The sequence below is a fragment of the Vicia villosa genome, linkage group LG5 (assembly GCF_029867415.1).
Source record: "Vicia villosa cultivar HV-30 ecotype Madison, WI linkage group LG5, Vvil1.0, whole genome shotgun sequence".
Taxonomy (NCBI): Eukaryota; Viridiplantae; Streptophyta; class Magnoliopsida; order Fabales; family Fabaceae; genus Vicia; species Vicia villosa.
The window spans coordinates 110,340,503-110,365,249 of NC_081184.1; positions in this window are offsets into that span (position 1 = coordinate 110,340,503).

Genomic DNA, 24,747 nt, shown 5'->3' on the forward strand with positions numbered 1-24,747 from the left:
ATATCCGGGTGTAGAATAACTTGAGGTTCGTAACCTTCGACTTCTGATTCGATAGTCACAGGTAGAACAGCGGGATAGGGCATCATGAGTTTTTGAGCATGAGTACGCACCCATCTGAGGTAAAGTTCCATAGGAATAGAATTCCATTGCCCCAGAGTTTTGCTTTCTATTCTATAGACACTGTCCCAAGCCTGTATGAATCTTCGTCGGTGTCTGTGAGAATCATTCTCGTAATCAAACACAATGCCACGGATAATCATGTCATGAGGACCGTTGCTTCTTGCATATCCGAATTGGCGTAGAGCTAGAGAGGGATTGTAAGTGATACCTCCTTTAATGCCAAGGAGTGGCACATTAGGGTATTCTCCACAATGATCAATGATAGTAATGTCTCTTTGAAAGAAGTTGTTCCATCGGATATCTGAATGAGATAAAGACATGATTCTGTAAGACCATTGTGCTCTTTGTTCATTTATCAGTACTGATCGGGGAAGATGACATGTAAACCACCTAGCCAGCAGTGGTATACAGCACATGAGAGTTCCTCGCTTCTTCGTGGTACGAGTGTGTAGAGAGTGTAGGATGTCTCCCAGCAATGTTGGTACCGGGTTGCGAATTAGGAAAAGGTTGATGATGTGTACACTTATGAACTGGTCGGAATTAGGGAACAAAACCAACCCATAGATCAAAAGAGCCATAACTTCTTCAAAAGCTGGATAACTTTTGTTTTCTAGCAGTAGTCGAGCCTTTTCCAGTAAGAATTTGGCAAGCAAACCCTCAACTCCACTCTTTGTTTCCCAATTGGATTTGATTTCTGACTTTTGCAGATGTAAAGCAGCAGCAATGACTTCAGGTTTTGGTTTTCTTTCTAAACCAGTGAAAGGTAATTGATCTCGGATTGGTAATCCAATTAATTCAGAGAATTCTTCCAAAGTGGGTACCAACTGGTAATCAGGAAATGTGAAGCAATGATGTTCAGGGTCGAAGAACTGGAACAGGACCCGTATCATGTCTTCTTCAAACTTTGAGGTAACCAAATGGAGTAGGTGACCATGCTTTTCAGTGAATTGAGCATTCCTGGGGAATTCTGCTACCAAGACTTTGAGTTCAGATGGCACCGTTGAGATATTGATTCGGATGTAATCTCTGGTGGCGGGAGCCATTACCTGCAAAAACAAAAGTAAACTCTTTGATCCTTGAAATGTGTAGTGAAAAATGATGTGTTTATGATGCAAACATGTGGCACACAAAAACAAATCAAACAATAGCCTTAGGTTTAAAGGCTTGCATGAGGTTGATAGGTGATACCCTCCCCTCTGAAGTTGAGTTGGTTGAAAACCTGTCCTAGAATAGTATTCGGGTTCTATGATCCTTGGAGACAACATCTCAATACGGCGCTCGGACGGCCGATCAAGAATATTCCTCGAGGATAACTAGCTTCGATCAATTTCAAAGCTAGCCACTTAATAGGCCACAAGTCAAGTTCAACTAAAAGGTTCTAAGACAAATTAGTGTTAATGACACTTCGGAAGCCTAATATACTCCTTGATCGCTTTCAAGGGACATCAGTATAAACCAAAGTATCACACTAACGATGACTACCAGATCAACCGTATCGGTACATGCCGTACAGTTTCCTTGGTCTATTGTCATATACTTAAGGTATCTCGAGATTCGGGTTAGAATCTTTCACACAAGCAAAGTACCCAAGCAAACCTGTGAAAAGTAAAGCAATCAGATCAAACAATTGAAAACATCGAAATGATCTATACTCTAAAGGTAACCCCTTTTGAAAACATTTTGAATTTGTATTCCCCAGCAGAGTCGCCAGTTCTGTGGACCGTCCTTTCGGGCCATACCCCCTCCGTGGGTGGGATACGTGAACTGACTCTTTTTTGTCGATCGGACGCTTTCGCGTCACTTTTGAAAAAGTTTACAGAGTCGCCACCGACCTTTTATTTTATCCAATGAAGGAAAGGTTTATAAAAGAAACAGAAAAAAGACCTTTGAGAGATTCTGGGTAAGGGGGTAGGTTATACAAAGGGAAGGTGTTAGCACCCTTTGTATCCATGGTTATCCATGGGCTCTTTAGTTTGCTTAGCTCATTTGCTTTACTTTTCAATTGATTCGGAATGCTTTACCTGTGTTTTTGAAATACCTTTGCAAATAGAATTTGTAATGATCCTTGTGCGGATATATACAAATGCTTGTTTATCTTTCGAAAGATGTTTTGAAAAGATCGTTAATTTTGTAATGATCCGTGTTTGGATGTATACAAAATATTGTCTTTTGGAAAATTCGTTTTAAAAAACAACAGTGTATGAGAATTTTGTTTGTTTTGATTTTGAGCAAGCAAACTAGGAGGTCTACCCTGAGTTAGGAGGTCTTTATCCTTGTTCCCTTTAAAAATCTATCCATTCGTCGGATATAAACAAAAGGTTCGATTTTGTACTCGAAACAGTAGAAATGTAACTTTGATTTTGAAAAGAGTGAAAAGGGGTTACCCTAGGAGGTGCAAATGTGATTGTGATTGAATTCAGATATTTATCTTTGAAGTTAGTGATCTGTCGGTTCAGTTTTATCTTTGACATACACGCAGTTTATATGGGTGCTGGAATTTAAAATGCGGAAATGTAAAGTGCGGAAAGTAAATCTACGCTATTACATCGATTGTGCGGGAAATGTAAACTAGCCTATTTACATGAATTTGACATCCTATACATTTATCTAGGAATTTTAAATTGCAAGAAATAAAAGGCATATTTTTGTATTTTTGTGATTTATTTTAAATATAATTAATGCATTATTAATTAATTTAAAATAAAGAAAAGATGGAAATATGATTAAACCTAGCAAATAAGTTTAAAAATATGTACAAAATGTTTGTTAATTGATTTTAGAACAAAACTAATTTTTTTGGAATTTTTGAAATTTGTTTTTGGATATTTTAAGTTAATCAAAACATAATTATGCAAATAATTACACAAATAATTAAAACTTGATGATAAAATTATCCTAAATATGTACAAAATTAGTTTATGATATATAAACAATATTTAACACAAAGAACAATTTTTTTTATGATTTTTTGACTAATTAAAATAATTAATAAGCAAATATATAAATACATACTAATTAATTATGTAAAATATTGAAATTTTGAAGAAAAATAAAATATTTTTGTTTCATAAAATAATATATTATTTTAGAAGTTTAAAATATTTTTTGTGGGATTTTTTGGATTTTTTAAGTATTTTTAATTAATTTTGCAAAGAAAATAAAATAAAAATAGAAAATGAAAAAAGATACTGATCCTGTGTGGTGAGGAGCTGAGGCTCCACGGTGTGCATGCATGTCAGATGTGTTGGATTGGAATATTGAATGAGATCAAGGGCTCAGATTGCAAGACACATGATGTAATGATGGGATTGCATGTATGGAATTGGTGGGGAGACCAAAGTCAGACTGGCCCCACCTCTTTCTTGCGTGGACAACGACCGGTTGACTGACGAACCACGCTGGGACGCGTGGTCGTCTTCAACCTCCAGACCTCACGTTTTTATATACAAATAGCGGGGGTTTTAAACCTCCCCTATTTTTACGATAAAATGCAACTTTTGAATAGCTTCATCAACCTGCAAAGATAAGCATTAGTAGCAAAAGAAGGCAACCCAGATCCACTAAACATGATGTCCTGAGTTCATTGGTGGTGTCAGTTTCTTTGTTTGAGGCCTGTAGCCATGGGTTCGAAGAGTTTAAAGTATGAACACTCGTATGCACTTGTTAATGGCATGAGGTGATTCTCACGTGGTAACTTTCATGTTAAAGCCCAGATCACTCCTATAGGACCTTATGAACATATTAGGATGGTTAGTTTACATGGAAATTGATTGCATATAAGAAAACGAAAGTCAAGTGCATATGTACATGAAGAACACTATGCTCACTATACGACTCTCATGGGACTATGTTAGGAGTTCAATCTTACTCTATATGATTTGAGAAGATGATTGGAAAGCTTTGTTTGTATTAATATTGCTTGGAATATAGAATTTGAAAATTACAAAGTGTATGTATTTTTTGGAGAATTTTATGATAATGATAGCTATGCTCTTGCCCTCAATCGTGGTCCTCCTTTTGTTGCTGAAGTAGAATAGCTTATTTATAAGCCAAAGGCTGCTTGGAAGTGAAGCAAGAAGCTTTGATTGCTCTTGTTGAAAATTTGATTTTTAAAATATTAAAAATCTTTGAATTGTTGACCAAGTCTTCTTCTATTCAATGCTCTTGCCTTGGGCATCAATCTTCTGCAGAAAAATGAAGACTTTGGAGGTGAGTCATGCTTGGAGATCAAGCCACCAATTATCCATGCAATTTTCCTTTAATTTTAATCTTAAAATAAGATAAAATTATGTCAAAAATGGATAATATAGATGTGGGCTTTGTCTTGGTCGTGGGAGGCCCATAGTAACATGGCAAAGATGTTTGGACCACAAAAACTTGGCATCTTTTGGAAAAAAAACATTTTTGAGCAATGTTGATTTCATGCATTTTCCCAAAATTTAGCCAACTTCAACAAGGTGTAAATCCTTCAATTTTTGTCATATGAAGGAGATCTTGCACTTTTTGGAAACCTCAAAGAGTCCTCTAACCAATGTCTTTGGTCTCATGTCAAAATGATTTTTGGTTCTCCTTGTGTGTCCATTTGAAAAAAAGTGTCTTTTTGTTGACTTTGAAAATGACCTGTAATGTCTTTGGCCATATTTTTCAAATGGTGAATGCTATGACCATGGGATCAATTGCATTTGAAAGATAATTGAATTTCCTTCAAAATGAGCTTTGGTTGACATTTTTTGGATGAAGGATGAGAGAGTTATGATCAGTCAAAGTTGAGTTGACTTTTCAGGCAAAAACCCTAATTTTGAATCTTAGGGTTTTGTTGATTTTTGATCTTTCCTTGATGAATTGTGATCATCCAATGATCAAATGTTGAATCCTTTGACAAAATATGGACTTTGACAAAAAATTTCATTTTTGACTGTCAGTTGACTTTTTTGGTCAAACGGGTCGTCTGTTGACTGTTTGAGCTGCTGACGGTGCGTCTGAGTGAATTGAAGTTTGAAAATTTGTATGATGGTACTTTGAGATGTATGGATGTATATGAAATCCATTTGAGCTCTCAAAACTTGTTGCTCCTGTTAAAACAAGAAAAACCCTGATTAGGGACTGTCTGTATAGGAGGCAGTTAAGCGTACCTGATTTTTGTGCAGTGCTGAGTTTCTGCTAATCGCGTGATATTCAGAAGACTTCTAACACAAAAATCTTGGAAATTTGAATTGTGAATGATTGATTTGATTGATTGTACAAATCACTGAGAATTGTACTGTCTGCAGTCTGGCTGTCAACTGACTGTTCGTGTACTGAAGCAGCAGTTAAAGTGAAAAATCAACTGTCAAAGTTAATTTTCTTTTTTGTTGTTATTTTTGCTTTTGTTTGGTGTGAAGCATGAAAATTTATTTACATGACTTGTTAGAAAACAGAAACATAATAAATAACTGATATTTACAGTATGTGGGCAAAATTACCGATAATAACCTGAAAATTATTTACTGCACAGAAATAGAAATATTTGACTGGCAGAAAACACACAAAATATTATCTTAGTAATTAAGCAATATTATGACAAATAGTACAACATTTAATACTGACAGTATAAATATTACATACTATTGAACAGTACGACGAATAGACGGTACGTTTAAGAAAATAAGAAACACGGCAAACTTTAAAAATGACGGTTGATGAACCATGCTATGATCAATAACATGTAGATGATTGGGAGCATAACCATTGCAGGTCCACACTCCTCAGGACTATGCAGGCAGAAGAAAGTTGTGATCACCGTAGCAATGGTGATGACTGTAAGAAACAGTGTCTCTATCCACTTTGCCATTCTTGTTAGGGAAGAAGAGAAGATGGATTATGAAGTGGAAATTTGAAAGATGAGTTGGAATTTGATGTGAGATTTGTGGGAAGAATGAGAGGTATTTATAGAATGGAAAGATGATAGAGACGTTGGGGAATGATGTGATTCCGTACAAAAGGAAATTTGAGTGGAAGTAAGATTTGAAAGAAAGTGTATGATAGTGTTGGAAAAAGAGAGATGTGTAGAATAAAGTTGAGATTTGAATTGGAAAGAAGAGATTTGAAAAGATTTTGAAAATAATGGAATATAGTACAAAAGTTAGTGGGAAACCAAAAACAATTGTTACCAGTACAGTGTGAGTTTCCTGCTTTTGCGCCTGCAAAAAAGATTTAACCCTGCATGAACTGTGTTAGTACTATTTATCTGTAAAATAAATAAATAGTATTTGTGGTGTAATGAACAGCATTTGGCGTTTGCGTAAGAATAAATTCCACTGTTAGCCAAGTTACTGTGTAAGAGAAATTCTGAAATTTAAGCACTTCATATGTTTAGGATATAAAAATCCCTGTTTATATGAAACTCTTAATTTTCAGATTGAAGTTTTCTTAAAAAAAGATGTGGGCAAATTTTGGGGTATAACACCTACCATTGATTCTTTTGAAGAACAAACGATGGTATAAGAGGCCATACCTCTCCTTTAAGATACCATGCCACATTGCTTCCTCTTCATTAAGAATTCTCCAAAGCCACTTAGTTTGTAAAGCCGTATTGAACCTTGCCACGTCTTTGATTCCAAGTCCTCTATCATCCTTCTTCATACATATCGTGTTCCATCCAATCCAAGCAACTCCCTTCTTCTCCACCGAATTGTGCCATAGAAAATTACGTTGCAGCCTCACAATGTCATCAGCTACCTGCCTTGGCATTTTGAACATAGACATTAGGTAAACAGGCAGGTTAGTAAGCACAGAATTTATCAAGGCCACTCTTCCTCCAATAGACAGGAGACTGCTAATCCAAGGAGAAATCTTAGCTCTCACATTGTCAATGATTAGAATCCAAAATCCTAGACTTCTTGGGTTTCCTCCAACAGTAGTACCAAGAAATTTAAAAGGAATGTTTCCCCAATTGCAGCATAAGAATTGACTAGCAGCCAGTAGAAAATGATGGTCAGTTGCCACACCATAGAGGTTACTTTTCCACATATTAACTCGTAGCCCTGAGACTAACTCAAAACCACGCAAGATTGCCTTGATAGCCCACAAATTACTCCACGAGGCCTCACCCACCGAAACCGTATCGTCAGCAAACTGCAGTATATCACATGAGCACTCCACATTAACCTTGAAGCCTTTGAACATGTCTATCTCAGTGGCTTTTCTAACCAGTCCTGCAAGGCCTTCAGGAACAATGGTAAATAGAAAAGGTGATAGGGGGTCGCCTTGTCTCAAACCCCTTTGGACTTTGAATTCACCAGTCGGGCTTCCATTAACTAATACAGACATATTACTATTAAATACAGTCGCCTCTATCCACAAAATCCATTTACAACCAAATCCCATGCTCCTCAACATATCTTTTAAAAAGCACCAATCAACACAATGATAGGCTTTGGCGAAGTCAACCTTGAACATGATGCAACTCTTCTTGGTTCTTTTTGCCAAATCAATGATTTCATTAGCAACCACCATACCATCAAGAATTTGTCTACTAGGCACAAATGTTGTTTGAGACTTGGAGATCAGCTTCCCAATGAATCTGCTTAGTCTTGCTGTTAGAAGCTTGGAAATAATTTTAAGAATACACTCGATAAGACATATGGGCCTAAAATCCTAAAAACCTTGTGGATGTTCAACCTTAGGGATTAAGGCAATAAATGAAGCAGCCATAGCCCTCGGTAAAGAAGCTTTATTGTGAAAATCTAACACACAATGTACCACATCATCCCCCACTATGCTCCAGAATTTTTTGATGAAAGCTAAGTTTAAACCGTCTGGGCATGGACTTCTGTCCCCTTCACAACTGAATATAGTCTCCATAACTTCCTCTCTTGAAAATGCCTCCTCCAGAAGTGCAGAGTCAATTGAAGATAGCTTACTAAACTCCAAGCCATTAAGTGTCGGTCTTGGTCTTAGCATCTTCCCAAAGCGCTCCTGAAAGTGTTTCTTAGCTGCATCTTTAATTTCCTCAACACCTTCCAAAACTCCTTGGGGCGTTTGTATCGAGGCAATGGAATTTTTCCTGATTCTAGATTTTAGAATAGCATGGAAATATTTAGAGTTATTATCACCTTCCTTAATCCATCTAACCCGCGTCTTTTGCTTGAGGATACTTTCTTTAAAGTGAAAAATTTTCCATATGCTGTGTTGAAGTTCCTACCTTCTACTGTTAGCCAGATTATCTCCATGAGCGGTATTGAACATGATATCATCTTCTAACTTGTTTAATGAAGGATAGAAAAACACTTAGAAAGGGGGGGGGTTTGAATAAGTGTAGTCTAAAAACTTGAACGATAAAAACAATTTGCACAGTTATTTTTATCCTGGTTCGTTGTTAACTAAACTACTCCAGTCCACCCCCACGGAGTGATTTACCTCACCTGAGGATTTAATCCACTAATCGCAACAGATTACAATGGTTTTCCACTTAGTCCACGACTAAGTCTTCTAGAGTATCCTGATCACAACCTGATCACTCTAGGAACAAATGCTTAGACACAAGCTAAGACTTTCTTAGAGTATCCTGACCACCACGTGATCACTCTAATTACAACTGCTTAGACACAAGCTAAGACTTCCTAGAGTATCCTGATCAACACTTGATCACTCTAGTTACTTACAAATTAATGTAATCAATTCTAAGAGTATTACAATGCTTCTGAAAAGCTATAATCACAACAGTGATATTTCTCTTAACGTTTAAGCTTAATCTCACTAATATATTACAACAGCGGTGTAGTGAGCTTTGATGAAGATGAAGTTTGAGAGCTTTGATTTGAACAGCGTTTTAGCAAGTTAATATTCACAAAAATCGTCAACCTTGCTTCTCATCAGAACTTCATACTTATAGGCACTTGAGAAGATGACCGTTGGGAGCATTTAATGCTTTGCGTATTCCGTACAGCATTGCATTTAATGTTTCACGCTTTTGTCAACTACCTCGAGCCTTGTTCACGCTGTGTCTACTGACGTTGCCTTTAATAGCTTCTAACGTTCCTTTTGTCAATCAGCGCAGCCTGCCACCTGTACTTTCTTCTGATCTGATGTTTGTGTATACAACGTTTGAATATCATCAGAGTCAAACAGCTTGGTGCATAGCATCTTCTTGTCTTCTGACCTTGAAGTGCTTATGAGCGTGATACCATGAGAACTTCAGTGCTTCTGCTTTTGAACTCAAGTTCTTCTGATGCTTCCATAGACCCATGTTCTGATTCTGCTTTGACCATCTTCTGATGTCTTGCCAGACCATGTTCTGATGTTGCATGCTGAACCTTCTGAGTCAAAGCTTCTAAGCGCTGATTTGTGCATACTCTTTATATATATTTCCTGAAAGGGAAATTGCAATGTATTAGAGTACCACATTATCTTACACAAAATTCATATCCTTGTTATCATCAAAACTAAGAATATTGATCAGAACAAATCTTGTTCTAACAATCTCCCCCTTTTTGATGATGACAAAAACATATATAAATGATATGAATTTGCGATCAGAAAGAGCAGACGGCTAAAGACAATTTACACAGCTATAGCATAAGCATGTGAATATGTCTCCCCCTGAGATTAACAATCTCCCCCTGAGATGAATAATCTCCCCCTGAAATTTATACTAGGAGAATTTTATAAATAAAAGACTTCCCTGAGTATTTCAGTAGAGACGTTCACGTATGCTTGATCTTCAGAACATTCATGACTTCTGATTCTTGCTTCCATAGGACAGCTTCAGAACTTTGAATTTCTTTAGATCCTCAGAACATTCGCAGCTTCTGATTCCTGCTTCCATCGAACAGCTTCAGAACTTGAATTTCTTTGATCTTCAGAACATTCACAGCTTCTGACTTCTGCTTCCATCGGACAGCTTCAGAACTTGAATTTCTTTGATCTTCAGAACATTCACAACTTCTGATTCTTGCTTCCATTGGGACAGCTTCAGAGCTTGAATTTCTTCTTTCATCACTTCATGCTAGATTGTATCAGAACATTGTTGAATGTACCAGAGCATCATCAGAGCATCTCTACATCCTGAAATGTTACAGAACAACACTAAACGACAAAAGTCAGCATGAATGAGTCAGAACATAGAATATGTTTCAGAACACATAATATGTATCAGAGCCATATAGAATGTATCAGAACAAATAGACATAATGTTTCAGAGCATATTCTATCATTAGAATATCTGAACATTCTTCCTTCTTGCTTCTTGCTTCTGATCCTGAAGCTTCATAGCACTCAGCTTGCTTCAAGAATCCAAGAACTTGATTCATCTTGTTGCTTCTTATGTTGATCTTGAATCTTCAATTCCTGCAACAACACAACTTAAAGCATAGAACTTTGCAAGTTCTGTTAGAGTAAAATAACTGATTAAATCAAATCATTTATCACATATTTCTCCCCCTTTTTGTCATAACATCTAAAAGAATAAAAAAGATTCAGATGAAAAACAAAAAGAAACACATGGAAGAAAAAGATAATTTTCATTGAAGCTCAAGAAGACAGAAGTACAGAAGTACAAGAAGATAAGGAAGAGAAGATGCACAAAATAGATGCAGCAAAAGCAAATACAAAATAGCTAAGACTCAATCTAAGATGACCCTAGCCTTGACAAGATCTTGGCCAGCATCTCTTGAACCCCATTGTTGTGCTCATTCTGCTTCTCTATGAAAGCTCTAAACTCAGCATTGACTGAGCTTTGCTCATCCTGGTTCTTCTGAAGAACTTCCAGAGTCCTTGCAAGACGGGAAGGTTCATCAGAAGAAGCTTCACGGCTTCTATCCAACGGGATGGCATTGTGATCTGTAGCTTCCATTGATAGATCATTTGCAGGGATTTCCTCAACAGGAACTGATTCAGCAACATGATCTTCTACATCTGCTTCTTGCATAGAAACATCATCCAGACCATTTAGGAAGGCATCCTTTAGAAGGTCTAGACTGCTAATCACCTCATGTCTGAATAGTTCCAGGTAGGTATAGGGTTCAGGTTCAGGCGGACTGAAGGTGAATTTGTAGTCAGGGTAGAGAAGACAGTAGGGTTTGGATTTTCTGGTAGGTAAGGGTGAAGGATAGAAAAGCACTTAGAAAGGGGGGGGGGGGGTTTGAATAAGTGTAGTTTCAAAAACTCGTAAGATAAAAATAATTTGCTCAAGTATTTTTATCCTGGTTCGTTGTTAACTAAACTACTCCAGTCCACCCAATACAAGGTGATTTACCTCAACTGAGGATTTAATCCACTAATCACACGAGATTACAATGGTTTTCCACTTAGACAACTTCTAAGTCTTCTAGAGTCTTCTGATCACAACTTGATCACTCTAGGAACAACTGCTTAGAGACCTTCTAAGACTTCTCTAAAGTATACTGATCACAACCCGATCACTCTAGTCCTTTACAATTTAATGTAAACAAATTCTAAGAGTATTACAATTGCTTCTTAAAAAGCGATAATCACAAACTGTGATATTTCTCTTACAGATTTAAGCTTAGACTCACTAAAGTATTACAACAGTAATGTAGTGAGGTTGAAGATGAAGTTTGATAGCTTTTGAAGTGAACAGCAAGATAGTATCAGAGATAGTTCAGAATTCGTTCAAAGTGCGTCCAAAATTCGTAACCTTGCTTCTCATCAGAACTTCATATTTATAGGCGTTTTGAGAAGATGACCGTTGGGAGCATTTAATGCTTTGCGTATTCCGTACAGCATTGCATTTAATGTTTCACTCTTTTGTCAACTACCTCGAGCCTTGCGTTTGCTGTGACTACTGATGTTGCAGTTAATAGCTTCTAACGTTCCTTTTGTCAGTCAGCGTAGCTTGCCATCTAGTACTTGATTCTGATTTGTTCTTTGTAAATACTATGTTGAATATCATCAGAGTACAAACAGCTTGGTGCAGAGCATCTTCTGATCTTCTGATCTTGATATGCTTCTGAGCGTGATTCCATGACTTCAGTGCTTCTGCTTCTGAACTCAAGTTCTTCTGATGCTTCTAATAGACCATGTTCTGATTCTGCTTGACCATCTTCTGATGTCTTGCCAGACCATGTGCTGAAGTTGCATACTGAACCTTCTGAGTCAAAGCTTCTTAGCGCTGATTTGTGCATACTCTTTATATATTTCCTGAAAATGAAATTGCATAGGATTTGAGTACCACATTATCTTGAGCAAAATTCATATACATTGTTATCATCAAAACTAAGATTATTGATCAGAACAATTCTTGTTCTAACAATCTCCCCCTTTTTGATGATGACAAAAACATATATAAATGATATGAATTTGCAATCAGAATAACAGACGGCAAAAGACAATTACACAGTTATAGCATAAGCATATAAACATAATGTGAATGTGTCTCCCCCTGAGATTAACAATCTCCCCCTGAGATGAATAATCTTCCCCTGAAATTAATACTAGAAGAATTTTATAAATAAAAGACTTCCCTGAGTATTTCAGTAGAGACGTTCACATATGCTTGAACTTCAGAACATTCACTGCTTCTGATTTCTGCTTCCATAGGACAGCTTTAGAACATTGAATTTCTTTAGATCCTCAGAACATTCACAGCTTCTGATTCCTGCTTCCATCGGACAGCTTCAGAACTTGAATTTCTTTGATCCTCGGAACATTCACAGCTTCTGATTCTTGCTTCCAGCGGACAGCTTCAGAGCTTGAATTTCTTCTTGAATTATTCCATGCTAGATTGTATCAGAACATTGTTGAATGTACTTGAGCATCATCAGAGCATCTTCTACATTCTGAAATGTTACAGAACAAACTCCACAACAAAAGTTGTAGCATGAATAAATCATAACTTATCACATATATATATATATATATATATATATATATATATATATATATATATATATCAGAACATACACAATGCATCAGATTATATATGATAAGATATAGGATTATCAGAACATGTTAAGGACAGAACATAAGTTAATGCATATTCTATCAGAATATCATCACACTTCTTTCTTCCTGCTTCTGATTCTGAAGCTTCATAGCACTCAGCTTGCTTCAAGAATCCAAGAACTTGATTCATCTTGTTGCTTATTGATCTTGAATCTTCAATTCCTGCAACAACACAACTTAGAAACATATGAAGCTTGCAGCTTCTGTTAGAAATGTGGGGGCTTTCTTCCCAGCAACTGCTAATATAAATCAAATCATTTATCACTATTTCTCCCCCTTTTTGTCATAACATCAAAAAGGATGTAAAAGATTCAGATGTAACCACAGGACAAAGGGAAAGAGAACCAAATAGTCATTGATAAAATAAGCAGAAGTACAAGAGTTATGCAGAAAACAGATGCAACAAACAAACAGAAAACAACTAAGACACAAAGACTAAGACCCTAGCTTTGACAAAATCTTGGCTAGTGTCTCATGGATCCCATTGTTGCTCTCAGTCTGCCTTGCCATGAAGGCTCTGAACTCTGCATTGGTCTCATCTTGTCTATCCAGACGAGAAGCCAGGTCATTTTATTCTTCTGCATGGCCTCCAAAGTCCGCACCAGATAGGAGGGTTCACCAGAAGAAGAAACTTCCAGACTTCTGTTGACTGGCATATCATCCTCCACTGCTGCTTCCATGGCAGTCTTTTCAGGGAGATCATCAGAATGTACCACCACATTCTCAGCAGGATGATCTTCTGAACGAGAACAGTCAATTTCTTCAGCATCTTCCATCTCTACATCTGAGTCAGACTCAGAAATAGCTTCAGCATATTCTGGTTCTGGGAACTCAGAATTTCCATCTTCCAAGGCTTGAAGAATGGTTGCAAGATTTGTTGGAGAAGGAGGACCAGCTGCAGCTGCAGGATAGACCACCACTGGAAAGTCCATATCAGGAGCACTTTCAGAAGGGTTCATTCTGAACCAGTTGAACAGCCCCTGAAAGTCACCAGTCAGAACCATGAACTTTGGTCGCCAGACCACAAGAGTTCTGCAGGGATTCGCTTCCAGTTCTGCAAGGAGCCTTGCTAATTCAAGCTCATCAATGAATTTTTTCTCTTCAAAGCAGAATCGGCCACTACAACTAGTAAACCAAAAATCTTCAGCATCCCTTAGAAACCTTTTAGGTCTTGGAGCAAGATATTCACAAGACTCCTGAAGGGCTTTAAAGGCAACATCAGACATGAATCTAAAGGACCGCCAGATCTTTCGCATTGCTTCATCATCTATTCCACCATGATGAGCTGCACGAAGGACTTCCACACCTCTGTCTACAAGCTGCTTTACAATTGTAAAGCGTACACCAATACTGTAGGGACGACGAGGTTTGATTTTGTGTAGACCAAAATCTGGTTTAAGTATGGAGTAGGGCTGCGGATCACGATTAAGTGGAAAAGGGAAATTTTCTACGGTTTCTGAAAAATTATTTAGTGAGGTGGAGGGAATGGGCTCATTATTTTCAGAAGGAGGAGATAGAGACGAGGGTGAAGATGTTGTGAGAGGAATGACAGTTTGAAGGGGTTGTATGTCAAGAACAGTGGGTTCAATGACTTGGTCAGATACAGTGTTTATTTGAGAAGGAGAGGGAGGAATGAGAGCATGGACAAGAATGGGTGATTCTGGTGGGACTGTTTCTGGTTGGTTTAGAGGTTCAGAAGGAGGGGCAACAGATATTGGTGCAACTTCTGATTGATAAGCAGGTGCAGAAACAGGTTCAGAGAAGACAATACCTTTAGAAACATTCTGAAGAGCAGCAAGTTCAGCTTCACGGCGCTTCTGCTTCTTGGATTTCTTCTCTTCCACTACCTTTGCTTTTCCAGAAGCAATTTCTTTTCTTCTGGCAGCCATTCGACTGTCTTCTTCCTTTTCTACAGCTTCTGAGGCAACTTCTTCCTCCTCAATATCAGTCACAATCATTCTTCTTCTGTTCTTCTTCTCAGCAACTTTTTGAACAACAACAACTTTAGATGCCTTTTTCTTTTTCTTTTTCTCAACAGCAACATCTTCTTCCTTTTCTGCTGTTTTCTCAGACGCTGCTTCTGATTCAACTATAGCTTCAAGTGTAGCAGAACTGTCAGTAGCTACAGGAACAACTTCTGTAAGAACTTCTTTATCTTGACTACCAGAGGAACGGTCAAGCTTCCTTTTAGTCCTTCTTTCTTTGTTGACAGCAGCTTTCTGAGCAGGTTCAGGGACTTCTTCTAAGTCAGCAGCTTTTGAAGAAGGAGCTCTTTTCCTTTTGCCTTTTTCAGGGATAGTTTGGACAGCTTCTTCATTGAGAGAGTTGAGATACCTTGTCCTAACTTCTGGAATCTCATTTCTGAAGAAGGATTCAAATTCAGCAAGAATAGGATCCCTTCTGTCTTCAACTCCAGAAAGAGGCTTAGGAACGTTCTTTACAGAACTGATTACATTCATCTTTCTCAAGGTAAGAGCATTCAAGCAGCTTCCTGAGCAAACTGCAAGATCTTTAATGGTTCCTTCTGATTCCAGACTTTCCACAATCTTGGAGTGGACCAGAAGATTTGTAAAGATTCTTCCAAACGGAATGATGTAGCTCTTTTTCGATTTGAAAGTATCCCTAGATTCTTTCACAGCCTTACACATGTGTTTGAAAATGATGTGAATAACATCAACTTTCTTCTGGGTAGCAATACAATACAGAATGTATTGTTGCTCCTTGTTCACATAATCAGCAGAGTGGGTTGATTTCCTGTGATAGAAACACCCCAAGAGAATCTTTGTCCAGATTTGATAAATGAGCTTCAAATCTTTAACAGGCTTGTTATATTTTCCTCCATCATAGAGAGTGGATAGAACGTCATCCCAGTCTTCTCTTTTATTAAGTTCAAAAGCTCCTTCAGCGGTTCTGAGATCAAACATCATTCTCAGAATTGCTTCTGTTACCACCACAAATTTTTTATGAACAAAAGATAGGATGGAGGTAGGAGTGACGACGGCATGAATCCAGAATTCCTTCACTAAATCTGGGTAAGTAGGACCACAGAACTCAGCAAAAAGTGATGTCCATCCCTGAAAAATCATGTCCTCCTTAAGACGAAACTCATGTTCTTCAAGACTGTCAAAATCAACCATGAGTTCACAGATAACTTCCAACTTGTCTTTAGGGATTGAGCAAGTGATGACCGGAACCAACGGTTGTTCTCCTTCGCGAGGATGAATGGGTGCAGAGGGACCAGCATTGAGAGATGATGAGGCAGCCATTTGAGCGACTTTGAGAGAAGAACAAGAACTTGGTTTTCGCTTAGGGTTAGAGAAAAGAGAGAACAGATTGCAGAAATGCATACACAAAGGAAAATGAAAAGAGAGCGAAAAGAAACCCTAAAAGAATTTGAAATGAATTTATAGACACGGATTTGAAAAGACAATGTAATGCATTTTATGACAGTGAACAGTTACAAAATCAAATAAAATCAATTGCATTGAATGAGGAATGACGTTAGGTGAGAGAGTGACTTCTGAAATGATTTACACAGTTACCTAGGAAGACGTCCCTTCAGATGCACGCTTTTACCTGTAGCCAACACGAGTTTACAGCCAGAAGATACCAGATTACAGCTGTCGTCTTGCTTTCAGATGCTGATGACAACAAGACTTTTAGTTTTTAGCATCTGAGAGCAGATTCTGATTCTCACTTTTTAAGAACGCTCTGGTTCTTATTGGATCATCTTTCTTTCCAATAATGATATCTTCTGAGTGAGCAGATGTGAGTCTAGATGATCTTCTGATAGTTGGTTCTTCAGAAATTCTCAGATTTTCCAAGGATGCAGCAACTTGATCTTCTGATTCTTTGCTGCTTTGGTTTTCAGCTTCTGAAACTTTTCTTCTTGGTTCTTCAACTTCTGAGATATCAATATCAATATCTGCAAAATTTTCAAACTGCTTTGGCTTTTCAAGACCAAGCTTATCATCAAACCTGATATTGATTGATTCTTCTACAACCAATGTTTCAGTATTGTATACTCTGTAGCCTTTAGAGCGTTCAGAATATCCAAGAAGGAAACACTTTTGTGCCTTAGAATCAAACTTACCAAGATGATCTTTAGTGTTCAGAATAAAACAAACACATCCAAAAGGATGAAAATATGAAATGTTGGGCTTTCTGTTCTTCCACAATTCATAAGGAGTCTTATTTAGAATAGGTCTTATAGAGATTCTATTCTGAATATAACATGCAGTGTTTATTGCTTCTGCCCAGAAGTGCTTAGCCATATTGGTTTCGTTGATCATGGTTCTGGCCATTTCTTGTAGAGTCCTATTCTATCGTTCTACAACTCCATTTTGTTGTGGAGTTCTAGGACAAGAGAAATCATGGGCAATACCATTTTCTTTGAAGAACTCCTCAAAGAATTTGTTCTCAAATTCACCACCATGATCACTTCTGACCTTTATGATTTTACACTCCTTCTCAGTTTGGGTCTGAGTGCAGAATTCAAAGAACACTGAATGACACTCATCCTTGTGTTTTAAGAACTTTACCCATGTCCAGCGGCTATAATCATCAACGATGACTAATCCATATTTCTTCCCTTTGACAGATGCTGTTTTGACTGGGCCAAACAGATCAATGTGCAAAAGTTCTAACAGCCTTGAGGAAGAGACAACATTCTTAGACTTGAATGCAGGTTTGGAGAACTTGCCCTTCTGACATGCTTCACAAAGAGCATCTGATTTGTATTTCAGATTAGGGAGTCCTCTGACAAGATTTAGTTTGTTAATCTGAGAAATCTTTCTCAAACTAGCATGTCCTAATCTTCTGTGCCAGACCCATTGCTCTTCAGAAATAGACATAAGACAAGTCACCTTCTGATTCTTAAGATCCTGAAGATCTGTCTTATAAATGTTGTTCTTTCTCTTGCCTGTAAATAGGATTGAGCCATCCTTCTGACTTACAGCCTTGCAAGACTTTTGATTAAAGATTATGTCATAACCATTGTCACTTAATTGACTTATGGACAATAAGTTATGAGCTAATCCATCTACTAGAAGAACATTAGAAATAGAAGGAGAGTTACCAGACTTTATAGTTCCTGAGCCAATAATTTTGCCCTTCTGATCTCCTCCAAATTTCACTTCTCCAGCAGATTTAAGCACCAGGTCTTGGAACATAGACCTTCTTCCTGTCATGTGTCGCGAGCATCCAGGGTCCAGGTACCATGACATGTTGTGCTTTTCCTTCTTTGCAGCCAAGGATATCTCTTCAGAATCTGATTCTGATGTAGATTCTGATTCGTCATCCATTGTGGCCATTAGTGCCAGATTTGCCTGCTCATCTTCAGAGTCTGATTCTGATTCTGAATCATCCCATGTTGCCATAAGACCTTTCTTCTTATGAAATTTCTTCTTGGGATTTTCCTTCTGAAGTTTTGGGCACTCACTTTTGAAGTGTCCTGGCTCATTGCATTCATAGCAGACAACCTTCTTCTTGTCAGATCTTCTGTCACCAGAAGATTCTCCTTGTTCAAATCTCTTTGAACTTCTGAAGCCTCTGAACTTCCTTTGCTTGCTCTTCCAGAGTTGGTTTACCCTTCTGGAGATCATGGACAGTTCATCTTCTTCTTCAGATTCTGATTCTTCAGGATCTTCTTCTCTAGCCTGAAAAGCGTTAGTGCATTTTTTAATATTAGATTTTAATGCAATAGACTTACCTTTCTTCTGAGGCTCGTTTGCATCCAGCTCTATTTCATGGCTTCTCAAGGCACTGATAAGCTCTTCCAATGAAACTTCATTCAGATTCTTGGCAATCTTGAATGCAGTCACCATTGGACCCCATCTTCTGGGTAAGCTTCTGATGATCTTCTTTACATGATCAGCCTTGGTGTAGCCTTTATCCAGAACTCTCAATCCAGCAGTTAGAGTTTGAAATCTTGAGAACATCTTCTCAATATCTTCATCATCCCCCATCTTGAAGGCTTCATATTTCTGGATTAGAGCAAGAGCTTTAGTCTCCTTGACTTGAGCATTTCCCTCATGGGTCATTTTCAATGACTCATATATATCATGGGCAGTTTCCCTGTTAGATATCTTCTCATACTCAGCATGAGAGATAGCATTCAGCAAAACAGTCCTACATTTATGATGATTCTTGAAAAGCTTCTTCTGATCATCATCCATTTCTTGCCTTGTAAGCCTCACGCCACTGGCTTTCACTGGATGTTTGTAACCATCCATCAGAAGATCCCAAAATTCACCATCTAGACCAAGAAAGTAACTTTCCAGTTTATCTTTCTAGTATTCAAAGTTTTCACCATCAAATACTGGTGGTCTAGTATAACCATTGTTACCATTGTATTGCTCAGCAGAGCCAGATGTAGATGCAGATGTATTTGTTGGAATTTCACCAGCCATCTTTTACTGAAGCGTTTTTCTCTTCCTGAATCTTTTCTAAACATGGTTAAGTGCTTGCACCTTAGAACCTACGCTCTGATGCCAATTGAAGGATAGAAAAACACTTAGAAAGGGGGGGGTTTGAATAAGTGTAGTTTCAAAAACTCGTAAGATAAAAATAATTTGCACAAGTATTTTTATCCTGGTTCGGTGTTAACTAAACTACTCCAGTCCACCCTATACAAGGTGATTTACCTCAACTTAGGATTTAATCCACTAATCACACAAGATTACAATGGTTTTCCACTTAGACAACTTCTAAGTCTTCTAGAGTCTTCTGATCACAACTTGATCACTCTAGGAACAACTGCTTAGAGACCTTCTAAGACTTCTCTAGAGTATACTGATCACAACCCGATCACTCTAGTCCTTTACAATTTAATGTAAACAAATTCTAAGAGTATTACAATTGCTTCTTAAAAAGCGATAATCACAAACTGTGATATTTCTCTTACAGATTTAAGCTTAGACTCACTAAAGTATTACAACAGTAATGTAGTGAGGTTGAAGATGAAGTTTGATAGCTGTTGAAGTGAACAGCAAGATAGTATCAGAGATAGTTCAGAATTCGTTCAAAGTGCGTCCAAAATTCGTAACCTTGCTTCTCATCAGAACTTCATATTTATAGGCGTTTTGAGAAGATGACCGTTGGGAGCATTTAATGCTTTGCGTATTCCGTACAGCATTGTATTTAATGTTTCACTCTTTTGTCAACTACCTCGATCCTTGCGTTTGCTGTGACTACTGACGTTGCAGTTAATAGCTTCTAACGTTCCTTTTGTCAGTCAGCGTAGCTTTCCATCTAGTACTTGATTCTGATTTGTTCTTTGTAAATACTACGTTGAATATCATCAGAGTACAAACAGCTTGGTGCAGAGTATCTTCTGATCTTCTGATCTTGATATGCTTCTGAGCGTGATTCCATGACTTCAGTGCTTCTGCTTCTGAACTCAAGTTCTTCTGATGCTTCTAATAGACCATGTTCTGATTCTGCTTGACCATCTTCTGATGTCTTGCCAGACCATGTGCTGAAGTTGCATACTGAACCTTCTGAGTCAAAGCTTCTTAGCGCTGATTTGTGCATACTCTTTATATATTTCCTGAAAAGGAAATTGCATAGGATTAGAGTACCACATTATCTTGAGCAAAATTCATATACATTGTTATCATCAAAACTAAGATTATTGATCAGAACAATTCTTGTTCTAACAAAGGGATGGGATATAGAAGGTGGAGGTGCGGTGGATGAGGAAGAAGGGATATCTGAGAGAATGATTGATGAGGATGGAATATCAGAAAGGATAGATTGAGAAGAGGATGGAGTATTTGTAAAGGGAATTGGTGAGAAAGATTTATCAGAAGGAGTTGGGGGAAGAATACTTAGAGGTGTGGGGTTTAGGATGGGAGAGGAAAAAGATGATGGAGAAGGATTTGGTAAAGTGAAGTTTACTTTTGGTTCAGATGGAGGTGATTGGAGAGATGGTTTAGGGTCAGAAGGAGGTGGAGTAAAAACCTGCCTGGAGACTTGTTTAGAAGAAGCATGTGAAGATCTGGTTCTGTGAAAGGAATCTCTGATCCTTTTCTCCCTTCGTTCAACAGAGTCCACCTTGTCAGGATCATAGGTGACCCTCAACTTCTTGGCTTTCTTAACCTCATCTTCTCGGGCCTTTCTTTTTAGCCTAGCCTTTTGTTCCTTCTGATCCTTCTTCAGAAGATCAGCCTTGGACGGAAGTACTCTGCCACGGATCCAAGCAGGATCAATATCTGATTGCTTCCTAACACAATCTTCCAGGTAAAGCTTGACAACCTGATGCAGTTCTTTATGAAACAAAGAGGCAAAACCTTCAACAGCAACTCTTCTTGACAGGATGTCAGGAAAGCTTGTGCACACAGAAGGTACATTTTGAATGAGTTCCAGTCTGAACAAATCCACACCATTGAAGATGGGACCTTGAACTACTCCAAGAAAATGAGACGCATTGAGTTTTCTGATGGAGTCCAGCACTTTGCTTTTAATCAGAATGTCTGAAATCATTCTTCCGAAAGGAATAGTCTTTCTTGAAATATGAGGGTACTTCGCCCTTTCATCTTCTCTTGACTCAAAAATAGAAGTCTTCAGATTCTCAAACAGAATATGAGAGATGTTGATCTCTATCTTTCTGCCAATGCAGAAAAGAGTATACTTGTGATCCGGACTGATGTAGGAGGAGGAGAGCATCTTCTTTCTATGGTGAAGAGAACCCAGAATAATCTCAGCCCATACTTGATAAAACGGCCTTAAGGTGCCCGTGTTATGAGAATCAATTCCAAAGGCCAGAGAGATTTGTTGTTCAACTTTAAACCAGTCAACTGTTGCATGTTGAAGACCAGACCAACCTTCTTCATCATTCAGATTGTACAGCTTCCTGATGAGTTTTTCAGTGATAACCACTTCATGCCCTAGCACGAATGAAATGATGGCAGTTGGGGTAACCGTTGCATGTACCCAGAAATCCTTCACAAGTTCAAGATAAATTGGACCAACTAATCTATCAATATATTTAGACCATCCTTGCTCAAAGATTCTTGCATCACACTTAAAGCCATTTGCTTTTAGGTTGTTGATGTCCACAGCAGATTCACATAGAACTTCCAGTTCTTCCGTGGGAATTAAGCATGTTTTCAATGGAGCATACTCATATTTGCGTAGAAGGATCTGTGTAGAAGTGAGTCTTTCTTTTGGATTTGATGAACTTGAAGATGAGTTCATGATGATTATGCTTTGAGATCAAATGAAAAACTAGGGTTTGAAAAACAGATGCAACGAAAGGGATGCACAAAAGAGAGAGAGAGAGAGAGAGAGAGAGAAAAAAGAAGGAATAAAGGTGAAGCGGGTTATTTAAATGATTTGAAAATAAAGAAATCATTATGCATTTAATGAGAAATGACATTAGGAGAGAGAACACGGTAAGTGAAATGATTTAACACAGTTACCTAGATCGGCGTCTTTTCAACTGCACGCTTTTTTACTAACCGTACAGACACGCATTCACCATCCGAAAATAGATGACAGCTGTAATTTTTCTGAATAGACTTTACGCCTTCTGATTCTGATCACTGCTTCTGATTGTCATTCTTTAGGAATGATCTTGTTCTGATAGGATCATTTTTCTTCCCAAGAATCACATCTTCTGAATGAGCTGAAGCAAGTCTAGGTGATCTTCTGACTGTTGGCTCTTCTGAAATCCTGAGATTCTCTAAAGATGCAGCAACTTGATCTTCTGATCCATTGCTTCTGAGACTATCAGCTTCTGCAGCTTTGCTTCTTGGTTCTACTGCTTCTGATATATCAATATCAAAATCTGCAAAATTCTCAAACTGCTATGGTTTTTCAAGACCAAGCTTATCATCAAACCTGATATTGATTGATTCTTCTACAATCAATGTTTCAGTATTGTATACTCTGTAGCCTTTAGAGCGTTCAGAATATCCAAGAAGGAAACACTTTTGTGCTTTAGAATCAAACTTACCAAGATGATCTTTAGTATTCAGAATAAAACATACACATCCAAAAGGATGGAAATATGAAATGTTGGGCTTTCTGTTCTTCCACAATTCATAAGGAGTCTTATTTAGAATAGGTCTGATAGAGATTCTATTCTGAATATAACACGCAGTGTTTATTGCTTCTGCCCAGAAATGCTTAGCCATATTGGTTTCATTGATCATGGTTCTGGCCATTTCTTGTAGAGTCCTATTCTTTCGCTCTACAACTCCATTTTGCTGTGGAGTTCTAGGGTAAGAGAAATCATGGGCAATACCATTTTCTTTGAAGAACTCCTCAAAGAATCTGTTCTCAAATTCGCCACCATGATCACTTCTGACCTTTATGATCTTGCACTCCTTCTCAGATTGGATCTGAGTGCAGAATTCAAAGAACACTGAATGAGACTCATCCTTGTGTTTCAAGAACTTTACCCATGTCCAGCGGCTATAATCATCTACGATGACTAATCCATATTTCTTCCCTCTGACAGATGCTGTTTTGACTGGGCCAAACAGATCAATGTGCAAGAGTTCTAACGGCCTTGAGGAAGAGACAACATTCTTAGACTTGAATGCAGGTTTGGAGAACTTGCCCTTCTGACATGCTTCACAAAGAGCATCTGATTTGTATTACAGATTAGGGAGTCCTCTGACCAGATTTAGTTTGTTAATCTGAGAAATCTTTCTCAAACTAGCATGACCTAATCTTCTGTGCCAGACCCATTGCTCTTCAGAAACAGACATAAGGCAAGTCACCTTCTGCTTCTCAAGATCTGAAAGATCAATCTTATAAATGTTGTTCTTTCTCTTGCCTGTAAATAGAATTGAGCCATCCTTCTGACTTACAGCCTTGCAAGACTTTTGATTGAAGATTATATCATAACCATTGTCACTTAATTGACTTATGGACAATAAGTTATGCGTTAATCCTTCTACAAGAAGTACATTAGTTATGGAAGGAGAGTTACCAAGACTTATGGTTCCAGAGCCAATTATTTTGCCCTTCTGATCTCCTCCAAACTTGACTTCTCCACCTGGTTTAAGCACCAGGTCTTGGAATGTAGACCTTCTTCCCGTCATGTGTCGCGAGCACCCAGAGTCTAGGTACCATGACATTTTGCTTTTTGTCCTCTTTGCCGCCAAGGATATCTGCAACAGAAATTATCTTCTCCTTAGGTACCCACAATTTCTTGGGTCCTTTCTTGTTAGTTCCCCTCAAGTTCTAATTGAACTTGGGTTTAGCAAAATATTTAGCAGGAGGAACAGCATGATATTCTTTAGGTTTGTCAGCATGATATTTCTTAGGATGTGTCACATGCTTCTTGGTGTGAACAGTGTTAAACTTCTGTGCATGTGAAGTGAGCCTAATATCATGTGCATGGCCATATTTGAACTGATCATACAATGGCTTGTATGTGATCTTCAGATCATCAACAGGTTCAAATTTATGTGAGGTATCACCCTCATAGCCAAAACCAAACCTTCTGTTTCTAGAAACACCATATATCATAGAAGCAAGATGACTTCTGCCAATACTTCTAGATAGGAACTTTCTGAAGCTCGAGTCATATTCTTTCAGAATATGATTGAGACTTGGAATGGATTTTTCTGTTTCAGAAGGAGATCCACTATCTTTGGATAGATTTAAAACTTTTTCCTTCAGTTCAGAATTTTCCACTTCCAGCTTCTTAGTTTCAAATTCAAACTACTT